The 11,849-nt window shown below is 43.8% G+C and overlaps 1 protein-coding gene across 1 annotated transcript in view; it reads left to right on the top strand.

Moving 5' to 3' along the window:
* Positions 1 to 525: 525 nt before the first annotated feature.
* Positions 526 to 11,849, top strand: part of MICAL3 (microtubule associated monooxygenase, calponin and LIM domain containing 3) — a 187,381-nt gene continuing 176,057 nt past the window's right edge. The window contains exon 1 of the mRNA XM_065036621.1: positions 526 to 544. The gene's annotated coding sequence lies outside the window, so the exon portion shown is untranslated. The remainder of the gene's footprint in view (positions 545 to 11,849) is intronic.

The following is an 11,849-nucleotide window of genomic DNA, read 5'->3' as shown; positions in this document are numbered from 1 at the left end:
AACGCATCTTTTAAAAAGCTGTTTCTATGCCATTTCAGCGTTGGTAAAAGGGAATAAAGCATGGAGAGTATGATTAAAAAGTTGATCATAACTCTCTTTTTCTAAGTAGCTGTTTCCAGGAGGCAGAACCACACACCTGCCCCTCATGGCAGCAGCCAGAGCACACTGCAGTAGCAGCTTTCACACAAGCGTACATCCAAGGGGTTTGCTCACTGTGCCGTGGAAGAAATTCCTGGAGGATCCAGGCTGGTTAAGGCAAAACCACAGCACAGAAACGTTGCAAAAGGAAGGGTCCAGCAGCTAAGCAAAGGCAGAGTTTCAGACTTCTGTTTCTGTTGCTTGGTGCTTGCAATTGTGAAAACAACATTCCTTTTTGGGAACTACAAGTCCCAAAGTGCACTGTGGGAAGATCATGCCTTGTACCAGCTAATGCCCAGCACAAATTCCCAAATATGGATAAGGAATCAATTTTGAAAAAGACTCACACTGGCTGGATACTCCCTACTGAGACTCAGAAAAGGAGCGAGACAGCACAAAAAACAAGGTAAGTTAGCGACATGCAAAGATCTAGTTCAAGAGTTTCTTCCACGGGGAGAAGCCAAGAATGTTCTGTCCCTTAGAAGAGCAGCACAGCATTGCACTGGTGATGTTGGATTTGGCTGCGATGGAGGCAACTTTTGAAACAGGGGTCTGTTGTTTCAGGTGGGGAAGTGAGCAGCAGGAGCAGCTGCTGCAGAGTGAGTCAGATCCTGTTTCCTTGCAGATGCTCCTTATTAGTAAAGACTTATGGAAAGATACACGAGCTGCAACACTCGTGCAGTTACGTTAGAGGCAGGGAAGGGTTGGGGAGACGTAGCAGTTGCTCTGAGCAAAAGATCTGTATGAGTTGCAGTGTGGTTATTTAAGAAGCCAAGGTGGAACAAGCAGCCTCGTAATAACAGGAATTATAGGTAATTTCTCTGTAAGGCATGGTAGAATGTTTTTGTACTTCCCCCGTCTTCCTAGAGGGGACAGTGTGGTGCCTCGATGGCCAAGCCAGTTGCACCTCTCTGACCTGCAAATAATAGTGACCCAGTAACAGGATTGTTTAACTTCAGGCCAGGAGCAATTACCTGTTTTATTGACAATTTGTCAACAAGCAAAATCAAATAATTCTGAAATACAGTAATCTCAGTGGAGACGAGGGATGCTCAGGCTCCAGAGTTGAGCACACACAACACCTTGTCTTGGGCAGCAGTGGCTCCTGCCTGTGTTTCTTTCCCCAGCAGTTGGGCACGTTCCTCCTCATACAGCCCAGATGCAGCGGGTGGACTCTCTTCTGCTGGGTGACGTCAAGTGCAGCTGGTCAGCCCAATCTGTCATCCCAGCACTCTCCTCCTACTATGTAGGGTCATGGAGCAGCAGAGTCGGGACGGCAAAGAGCTGCAAATGTAGGAGGTGCAGCCCAGCCATGGAGAGAAGCCTGAGACCATGTGGGCTGGTGAACCAAATTGTCACATGGATGCTCACTGACGAATACGAATGATGCTCTTTTTCTGTCCTTCCTTAAATACGAACAGCTTAAACTGCTTTTAAAGCTGAAAGAGTCACTCATGTATCTGAATTGGCCTACGTGACAGGACTATAGCATTACACAAATGCTGGAGGAAGGCAGCATGTTTGCCTGTGCTTCTGGATGACTAGTAATCAGAAAAGCTAAAGTCAAGCAAACTTGCTGTCAGTGACAGGTAGTAAGAGGGAGCATCACAGTGGATTTTGTGTGGGATGATGATGCCTGGCTCCTCACCTTTTATCTGAAGCCAAAGAGTTTTTTGCTGCTGTCGTCCTGATTTTCCATAGGAAAAGAAAAGTGAGTTTCAGAGGGGCCTTGTTGGTGTCTGCATCCGCTGTGGATTCACAAATTCCCCTCCTCCCTCTTCTGCCAGGCAGTTCAAGGAGAGTTTAGAATTACAGGCACCTGTAACAAGGCCTCCCGAGGTAAATCGCCTCAAGTATTAATCCAGATCTGACCAGCACACGGTCACAGGGCCAGAGAGCTGGCAATCACTCTTTTCTGTGGTCTCTTCTGTGTCAGTAGGCTGTTAATATGAGATTAGCAGCATTAGGGAGACTTTGAGCCAGAAACAGTGGGGCCCTATGATTTGTTTTGAAGAGAAAGAAACCCTCTTACACACATATAAAAACAAACAGAAGAGCTGGAAGTTATAAAAGCACAGCTGAGGAAAGGATAGTCATGAGGAAAGGATAGTTTCTAGGAAGGCTGTGGAGTTTTGTAGTACACAGTAGCTTCTCAGTAAGTCTAATAAAGTAACGAGTACCACAGAGACCACAGGTCCCAGTGTGCAGTGCTCTGTCCTTATCACCATGTGCTTTTGTTTGGGTCTGGCTGGATCATGACATGCCAGAACATGTAATTTGCTTGTAATTTCCATCAGTGGTACATCACTATAAAATACGGAGATATGTGGCTGCAGATCCCTTCAATTAGCCCAGGTTCAGGGCTTCCCGAGCTCCTGGTAGCTGGTTGTCAGAGCCCTCGGCTGGGTAAAGGTGAACACTTTGTGGCTGTGCATTGAACAGATGGCCGATCGTGGCGCTCCGCTTTCTTATCTCACCCAGCGTGGTGGCACAGAATCAAACCTATTTTGTTGTTTCAAAAATAGAACGAGTAAGAGGCATCTGAATTTGAGACCACCTGCTGATGTTCCTAGTTACTGTATTTAAAAGCAGTCACCTCTTATTTTGGCTGCATGAAAACCTGCATAAACAACAGGTGAGGACAGTAGAAGGCAGAAAAGGCACCTACAGGGGTAGTCACAGCCACAGTCCAACCGTGGGGTATCACATAACATAAGAGCATGAGCAAATCCCCCTTTTAACCTTCATCACAGATGCACAAAACACTGTGTAAAGTGCGAATTCTGGAAACTGGGAAACACAGAGTTGTTTTCACAACTTGTTGAAGCTTGAGTTTTATTCAGATAATGGCAAAAGCTTTCCAAAACAAAGGATGATTTTAAGTTGATCAAGCCTCTTTCTTTGCTTCATCAAACAAAATACCAGCCTTGGCAAGGCAGCAGTCAAAGAACAACAGCTGTTACTTTTGATGTCATTGTTACTGTTATAATAGCAATAATTAGTGCTGGGTGGGGCATTTCATAGCTTTAAGGTGACCAATTTGGTTAAAGGCCTAAGGCATCTTCTTTTCTGCAACCAGTGATTATCTGTGAGAAAATACTAAAGCCTGTCATCACTGTAGGTCGATTAAATTCTGTTTGCCTAGCACAGCATCTCTTTGCTCACTGATTTAGAGTAGCAATCCCTTCTAATAATTAATACCTCTTCTCAGAGCCCCACCTGCCAAAATCGGTTGTCATCCATCGATCTCCACCTATCCTCTTTTTCAAAAGCAAACATGTTCTCATGGTTGGGAGAAGTGTTTGGGAGTGTGAATCCTGAAAGTATTTGTACCATAAGGCAAAGGAGGCAATTTCAGAAAATATATTTTTTCTCAATTTTAACCCGACTTTCTAACTTCTCTGTACTTCTTTTTTTCAGTATTTGTGAGACATATGTCCCTCATTTTGAGTGTACATTTACTGGGATCTCTTGTTAATTATCACTATGAACAATGCATGTCCTGCGTCTTGAATTGGAAATCACAGAAAATGTTACAGAAGTTAGCAGACTTCTGCCTCTCAGGCTACTGGCCCTGGCTCTGATTTGGCCAAGTCTTTTGATGCCCACGGAAGTTGTAATGAGAGGTTGTTTCAGGAAAGCCAGCTGTGCTGCAGAGTTGTGCGGTAGCGGTGACCGAGCCTTGGGAGAGGACCCACCGGGAAGGGGTTCTTCACTGATGCAACCTTTGTGTCTTTTATTTCACAGGGAGCGCACTCCCTGGTGCCCTTCTGGCAGGAGAACTGCGGTGGGCAGGACTCCCCTGCTTGGTATTTTGCTCACAAACTCTATACAGTAATTAAGAATATATTGGGTTTTTTATTGATTTGCCTCTGAGCTTTTTAATGTAGTCAGTGAAAGTGCAACACCTCTCTTTTGGGGAGGTTTTCTTCCTGTCCTTTTGAACACCTATGTGCTATTTTAGGATCATGTTGGTTTGAGAGGTATACTTACAGTTCACATAAAATGAATGTTTGGAGTTGTGTATTGGTCCCTGTTTCTCTGACAGGCTGATGTTCTCTTTCCCTCTGTTCCTCCCTTACTTGCTGCTCCTTCTCATCTTTCTCAGCAACACCAGATGCAGACAAAAGTAGGATTAGGTGTCTAATTAGTTTACGGAGCCTTAGACATACGTGTTTACTTCTTGGCACTGGGGGAAGGGCAGGCTGTGAGGAATCTAACCCTTGTCTCTCAGTGAGGTTTTCAGCTTTGAGAGCAGCCTGAGCACGGCCAGGCTGAACAGGTAAGCCAAAATTTTCTAGACACGTTTTGATTCCAGATGCCTGTTCACGGAGGAAGTTGAAAACCCAGTCTGTATTACTATATCTGAAATAATTTCTCATTTAGGGTTAGATCCAAGACGATTATTTCCAAAAAATGACTCAATGTAGACAGCCTGAAAGAACTTGCTTGAAACATTACAGAAAAGCTAGTGAACTGTAATTAATATCTTTTGGAACTCTAGCATAGTTGGGGCAAGTCGTGTTTTAAATGTTTTTCATTTATTAGAGTGAACTTTAAGCTGTAACTATCCAATCTCCCACTGCAGTCATCCTTGAGCAGATGCAACCAGGGAAATTCAGCATGGCATTTCCACAGCAATTTACTCTTGCCCTGGATTAATACTGGCTCATCTGGAGAGCAGTAACACAACGTCTGGTGTTCATACTTGGCAGCCACCACACTGCAAAATCAGTGGCTGCTTTTAAACCACCATTGAAAACAGTTTGGACCAAGGTGGCTTGCTGGCTCATGAGATATTTTGCAGCATTTCCAGTATAAGAATCATAGAATAGTTTGAGTAGGAAGGGACCTTCAAGGTCATCTAGTCCAACCTCCTGCCATGAGCAGGAACATCTTCAACTAGATCAGGTTGCTCAGAGCCCCATCCAGCCCGGCCTTGGATGTCTCCAGGGATGGGGCATCTACCACCTCTCTGGGCAACCTGGGCCAGTGTTTCACCACCCTCATTGTAAAAAAATTCTTCTTCACATTTAGCCTGAATCTCCCCTCCTTTAGTTTAAAACCATTACCCCTTGTCCTATTGCAACAGGCCCTGCTGAATAGTCTGTCCCCATCCTTCTTACAGGCCTTTTGCTTAGAATGACCTGGTGATAAGGACGAGGGTGTTGGGGAGCAGAAAGAGCAGGGGACGAGCTGTGAGCCAAGGATGAGCTCAGGGCAGGCAGGGCCAGTGTCCTCCCCAACCAGGGTGCAGTCGCAACCCAAGCAACCTGAGCAGGATGGGCAGCATTGGGTGCTGATAATAGGTTCCATCAACCACACCAGGCAAGGCGAGGTGATTAATTAGGTTCAGGGTCCGTCCTGGGAGTGCAGTCAGGAGCAGCAGCAGGCAGGAGTACAACATAGGTCCAATGTCCACCCAGGAGACAGAGAGAGGTCTGCAAACTTGCACAGCTACAACTGTAGCTCAGGCCAGACCTGGGTACCCAGGATGGGATCTAAGTGGAGCCCTCCTTCCCAGGACCACTGGGTAGGAGGTGCAGGGTGAGAGTTCTTGGTGGGGCTGGGCAGGGCATTTAAGATCTGTTAGTGTCACTGGCAAGGTGGGGGACCTGATGATGACTTCTTCAGCTGTTCCAGGTATTTCTAAGATGATTAAGGGACTATATAATGTAGTCATTTTTCAGAAACAGTTCTACTAATTAATAGACTTGCACAAGTGTATTGATTTAGCTAAAAATTGTAAGTGTCCTGGATAAGTACATTTCAAGCATTAAAATGATCCCAGGCTGTCTTGGATTAGGGTTTAATGACCAGAGACTTCTTCCTGTAAAATTTTTATCTCTCTGAACATCAGCTTCTCTTTTCATGAAACAGAGATGATAATGTCATTGTCTTTTCTACCTGACAGAAGACTTATTAGTTTTGTAGTTTAAGTTGTATTTATGGACTGTTCTGACATATCTGGATGAAAAGAAGTGGACTAGTGTAAAGCAAAGGAGCAAGAGTACACTGCAGCTGTATAGACTAACAGAATAAAATTACTCAGGAGCAAAGTAGTGGGAATGAGATTCATGCACGAATTTTGACCAGACCTTCAAGAATGGAAAATGGAGTGAGTTCTACCAGAAACTGGGAATTTCATTTTTGCACTCAAGGATAGATGGAATCTCCCCTCATGTTTCTCTTTAAGTCTATTTGCGAGGAAGCACTAGGAGGGCATTAGGCAAAGGAAGATGAGAGCTGCGTGCTGGTGTGTCATGCTGTTACCAGGACTCCAACCAAGTCATGAGGGTGGAGGTCACTGTAAGCATGACAGAAGGTTAAGAGAAATAGGGGGGTGAGGATGTCACGGTAAGTTTGAAAGGGAGAGAGGATGCACAGACATGGCTGGTGATAGCTCTGGCAATTAGAAACAAAACCTTAAATAATTCATATTTGTTATTTGTATTCAAGAACACTTGTCCATGCCAGGACTCAGCATCCGTCTTTCTGTATCAAATTAAGCAGCAGTTAACATTCCCTATGCACTGTGAGCTGCTGGAACAATAGGCTTATTCTAAGCGCCCCTTGCAAGGCCATGCCAAAAGGTGTGTTCACCAGAAGAAATTCAATACTAAAAAGATAGTCAGATAATTTTAGGAGATAGAATCAGTGCATGCTAAATGCCCAAAGGAGGTGACTCTCAAAATAGTCTCAGCAGGGAAGCACGCTCTGTAAATCATTACCAAAAGTTAGGCTGAAAGTATTAAAGCACTTTGCATAATATGCACATAGTTTCTGCCTTGATCTTCCAAGCCACTGTTGTTTATTTTCCTAAGCTTGCTGCGATCAAAGCTGCTTCTGTGGTCTTGCTATTCATGTGACAGTTGAAAATTCAGACTGGTCAGAAAGAGGACAATCATGGGACGAAATCTCTAGAGCTGCCCAAATCATAGGGTTAAAAGAGGACTGGGAAGTACTTTATAGGCTGCCTACACATTGCTTAGCAAGTCAGAGGTTAACAAAGGACCTCATTCTTTGAAAAGATAATTGAGGCTGAAAACAAGTCAACCATCCCACAACTAAGCCATGGATATCATCAGTTCTTGTGAACAATAGCTGATGATGTTCAGGATTCAGTGAGTTAAGTGGTTAATCCTGTACAGAAAGCAGCATCCATAATGGAGTTTAAATGGGGGGAATCCACCAAATTCGACCCCTAGAGAATTGCTTCCTGCTGTTACCCTGATGGATATGTCTATAAATATCATGGTAGTCATCAGCAGATAAAATCTTGCAAAGCTGAAAAGCCTCTCCCTATTAAATGATACATTGATCTCCATGAAACATCAGTAGCCTGACTTAATGAGCCACAGAAACTGATCACCCTGGTCTCAGAGAGCGACTGTAGCCAAAGACAAGGAAGATCCATGTATTGTTTCCTTCTTGATTCGGTGAAAAAAAAAGGCAAAACCCTTATAAACTTTTTCTTCTGCGCAGTCTTCTCCATAAGGCTGTTCCTCACATTCTGTAGCGGGCACTCAGGCAGCATCTCACCAGCTTCAATTTTTTCCAAATTTGTCATTTGCTGTTTTTGTCCATCAGAGAAAGCCGTCCGTCAGGACAGCTAGGGCAAATCTATATTTGCAGCAGAGAATGCACCAGCTGGTTTGTGTGCCTTCTCCAGCCCAGGTACCAAAGGGTGGCAGACAGACAAACTTCAGCAACTTCTGTTCACTTTTGCATTTGTAGCAAAAAAGTGCTCATAGTCCTGTTTTGTTGTGGGTATTTTTGATTTGTTGTTCTTATTGCTTTTTTAAACACTCAAAATCTTAAGGTTTTTAATCCTATTGTGTTATAATGCAAGGCCTGACTCATGATTTTCTGCTCTCAGAGTTGTTGGTACCACGTAGCATGCACATACACGCAGTAATACATAGACTTGAACCCCTGTATTTGAATTCTCCATACTGCCTGTGTAATACCTGTATAATGTGCATACAGGTTTCAGGACAAGTACACCACCTTTCTGGTGCTTTAACTAGCTCTCCTGGTATTTAGATGCCAGTCACAAATTAGTTAAAATGTATTAAGTGGCTCTGATATCTCTTTTGTTTTCTGTATGCTTCTTTTCTGTTCTGTCCATTTGTTTCCCTTCGCTTTTCTTCCTCTGTTTTGTTCCCTGGCTCCTTGCTCCTCAGTTGCTGACTCACTGCAGATCCCATCATTTCTCAGCACTGGGGACTGTGACTGGCACTTGTGAACCCCTGGACGTCACTGTGGGACTTACCTGGAGAACTTGGAATGGATGCTTTGCATGGCCGCCCTGGCTGGCAACCAGTGCTGTCAGCAGCCTTCTTCCAGAGTTAATGAGGGCCAAGGAAGGATTAGAAGAAAGCAGGGCTTCATAGTGCCCCCAAAACCATGCTGAATAGCTGCTTCTAATCTGAGAACAGAGAAGGAAAGGAGATTGTGAGGACCCAATTATTACCATGCTTTCCTCTCTTCTTTCCCTTCTCTGCTTAGAAATAGTCCTACGCTTGTCTAGCAGTGACCTAGACAAGGAAGACAGGAACATTACAGGGACTTTATTTCTGGCCTTGTCCTTTGCTGCTTTATTGTCTGAATGTGAGACAGTCTTTTGCTTCAGAGACCCTAGAAGGAGTTCAAACAAACTGGAACATGAGATAAAGGATCACGAGATTCACCAGCTCAGCCTGCCCTGGTTGCACTCACAGTTGGGTTTGCCGGGTTCAGTGACACAAAGAAACGAGTTGTCATTGCCTCTGAAGAGCCAACACGCTAAGAGAAAATTATTCTGCTCTGTTTTCAGCAGTATCAACAAAATTGTTTACCAAGTTCCGAAGAGTTATATTTTTGGCATCACTGTGGTCTGTTTTGGCCTGTTGAATGTTACTTATGAGTAAGAAGGAAAGAACTTGACTTGACTCTCAATTATAAAGCAGAATTTGTATGGCTGACAGTTAAACAAAAACAAAGCAAACCCAGTAATTTGTACATTTACCTCACAGAGATGATAATTATGGAGGCCGCTAATTTCAATTGGAGGGATACATCCTCGTTTTTGAAGTCCTGTCTCTGGCCTCTCAACCACAACTTGAGACACCCAAAACCAATGCTTGTACATTGTACATTGTTGTAAATGGCCTGCTCAGAGTCATACAAGACTGTGGAGAAGCTGGGAGGTGGCCTCAAGCCTTTTTCAGAAGGCTGAGATTTCTGTTGCAGACAAGTCTCCTCTTTGTCCTTGGAGGCCACATTAACCATGAGCCTGTTGTAGTCTGTGCTCAGGCCTTGCAGCACCACGAGAGCCCTGGTTAGGCTTCCTAAAGGAAGGACAGAATTGCAGATATTTCCAGGACTCGGTTTGGAAATCGATACCATTTTGGGAGAGGCTGCAACTACCCCTGGTTTCTGCTGTCGTACCGAGCAAGGGGAGTCTCCGTCTGTTATCCCAGCTGTACAGATGCGGACAGGGGGTAGATGCTGCAGGGCTGGAGTCTGAGCCTGGTGTCAAGGTAAAAATGCTGTTAAGTGGATAACAGGGCAAAAGGTCTTTGCTGCGAGGTCAGGTTCCATAAAAATACCTGTGAGGATGCCAGAAAAGCTATATTTTCTTGAAACAGCCACAGGGGAATGGCATTGCTGGCTGCATAACTTGGGCTAGAAATAATAGCCATGGTAGCACTGGCCACTGCCTCTGAGAAAGAGCCCAGAAAGCAACAACAGTGAAATAAATAGTAGCCTAATAAACAATTCATGCCAATTATATATAAAGTGCTTTACTTATTCAAAGGATGGTGCAACACATTAGCTGATTAACCTTAATTAATCATTCAGGTAATTAAATGGAAATAGAATAAAAATGGTTAGAGGAAGTTTGGAGTGTGAAGACTTCCAAAAATCATTAAATGATTTTGCTGTCTTTGATGGAAGGGATAATTTCTTCCTTTAGGGTTTAAATGCACTCGCAGTGTGGGTGTTATTGCAGTTTTAATAACCACCTGCTTAATTCCCTGGGATAGGAGATTACATGCAGCACAGCCAAAGGCTTCTTGTTTGTTTGGGTAACTTCAGCTATCGTATGGGCCTAACAAAAATGAGAAGTATCACCAGCTCTGTGTTTCAGGGCACAGAATGATGACCAGGTTCGGGAAGAAATCTTGTTCCTTTGACTTCTCCCCAGCAGGATGGATTGGCACGCATTCTTTTGCAAAATTTAGCATTTGCCATTGCTGGGAGATAGGATACAGTTACAGCATGACCTATGGCTTTAATTTAAGCAGGAGGGAAAGATAAAGCTGTTCTGTCATTTGATGTGGAGGAATTACTGAAACTGAATGAGCGTGGCAAAAGACACTGCTGCAAGCAAAAGCTAATTTTTTATGGATTAATTTGTTCCCCTGCAGTAATAAGATAGGATTCTTTGGCAGACAATCAGTGTAACTTGATTCCTGGCTGTGGCATATTTAGGTTTGTGTTATCACCTGCTGCCCACACTTACGTAGCAAAAACTCCTGAGAGAACTTGTGGAGAGATGTGACTTTAGTCAGCTGGCCTGAATCCCTGCTTTGCTGGTGAACCCTTAAGCTGCTGGAGGAATATCTGTTTCATGCCAGGCCAGTATAGCTGCAGAGCAGGCATATAGCTCTGATTTCCTAAATTCAAAGACCAACTTACCACACTGCCTAAAGCAGGTTTTCAGTTTACCTGCAACCTGAGAACTCACCATCTTAAGCAGGTACCATACAAGCAGTTGGTGCTGCAGATAAAGCCAACAACCTTCAAGAAAGCCGTGATTTAATAGACTGCTAATTGCTCTGATACCTTTGCTACCCTCCTTCAAAAAGACTACAAAAGTCTGTGTTTCCTGCTGACCCAGGACACTGTCACTGTAAGCAATGAAAGTTATCAGACATCTCCCTTTTCCTTTGTGTAGTTCCCTGGGGACAGGAGATCCTGGCAGCTAGATCTACCCCAGGCGTTTGCCTTTTGTTTTCCTGTACTTTTCTCTTGGCAGGATTCAGAAGTTTTCAGTCTTGTGCTTCCACAATCGCATGCTAAAATATTTGCACAGCTGCCTGGTGATTGAAAAGAGGGGAAAGATAAAATCCACTCCTCTGTTATTTGCAAAGTTTAAAACAAACAAACAAAACCCCCCAAACCTAACCAGAGTTTAACATGACTTAATCATATAAAATCTTCAGTTTACTCTGCTCTTATGTCACAGAATCCTCTTTCACCTTGCCAGGTTTCCCCCATGTCCTTCACCTTCCACTTCTTGTATGTATAAACCCACCTTTTCATGCTTCTCTTAAAATGCCTGTGGGTTAAAATGTCCGTGGGACTCCATTGCCCACCCGTGGGCACACACTTCGGCCTGTTCCTAGTGTACAGAAACAGGACCAATTCCTACAGGCCATAATCCAGTATTCTTCACACAAATCTCTGACTGAAGGAAGTTTTGGCAGAAGGATCGCCAAATTAATTACATTCCTCCCCCAAGTATACATATTGGATGGTGACGAGAGATGATAAATACTGCCTAGAAAAAAGTCCATTAATAAATGAGAAGTAGATGTGAGGAAGAACAGTTGATTGAATTATTTATAATGCAGTTATGAAATTGCTGAGTTGCTGAGCTTTCCAGAAACCCATCAATAACAGGCATGACCATAGCAGCAGTTAATAGGAATATAGACAAG

This window comes from Columba livia, chromosome 1 (assembly GCF_036013475.1).
Source record: "Columba livia isolate bColLiv1 breed racing homer chromosome 1, bColLiv1.pat.W.v2, whole genome shotgun sequence".
NCBI classification, from domain to species: Eukaryota; Metazoa; Chordata; class Aves; order Columbiformes; family Columbidae; genus Columba; species Columba livia.
The sequence above is the reverse complement of the archived record's forward strand: the minus strand, read 5'-3'. Positions and strand labels throughout refer to the sequence as shown.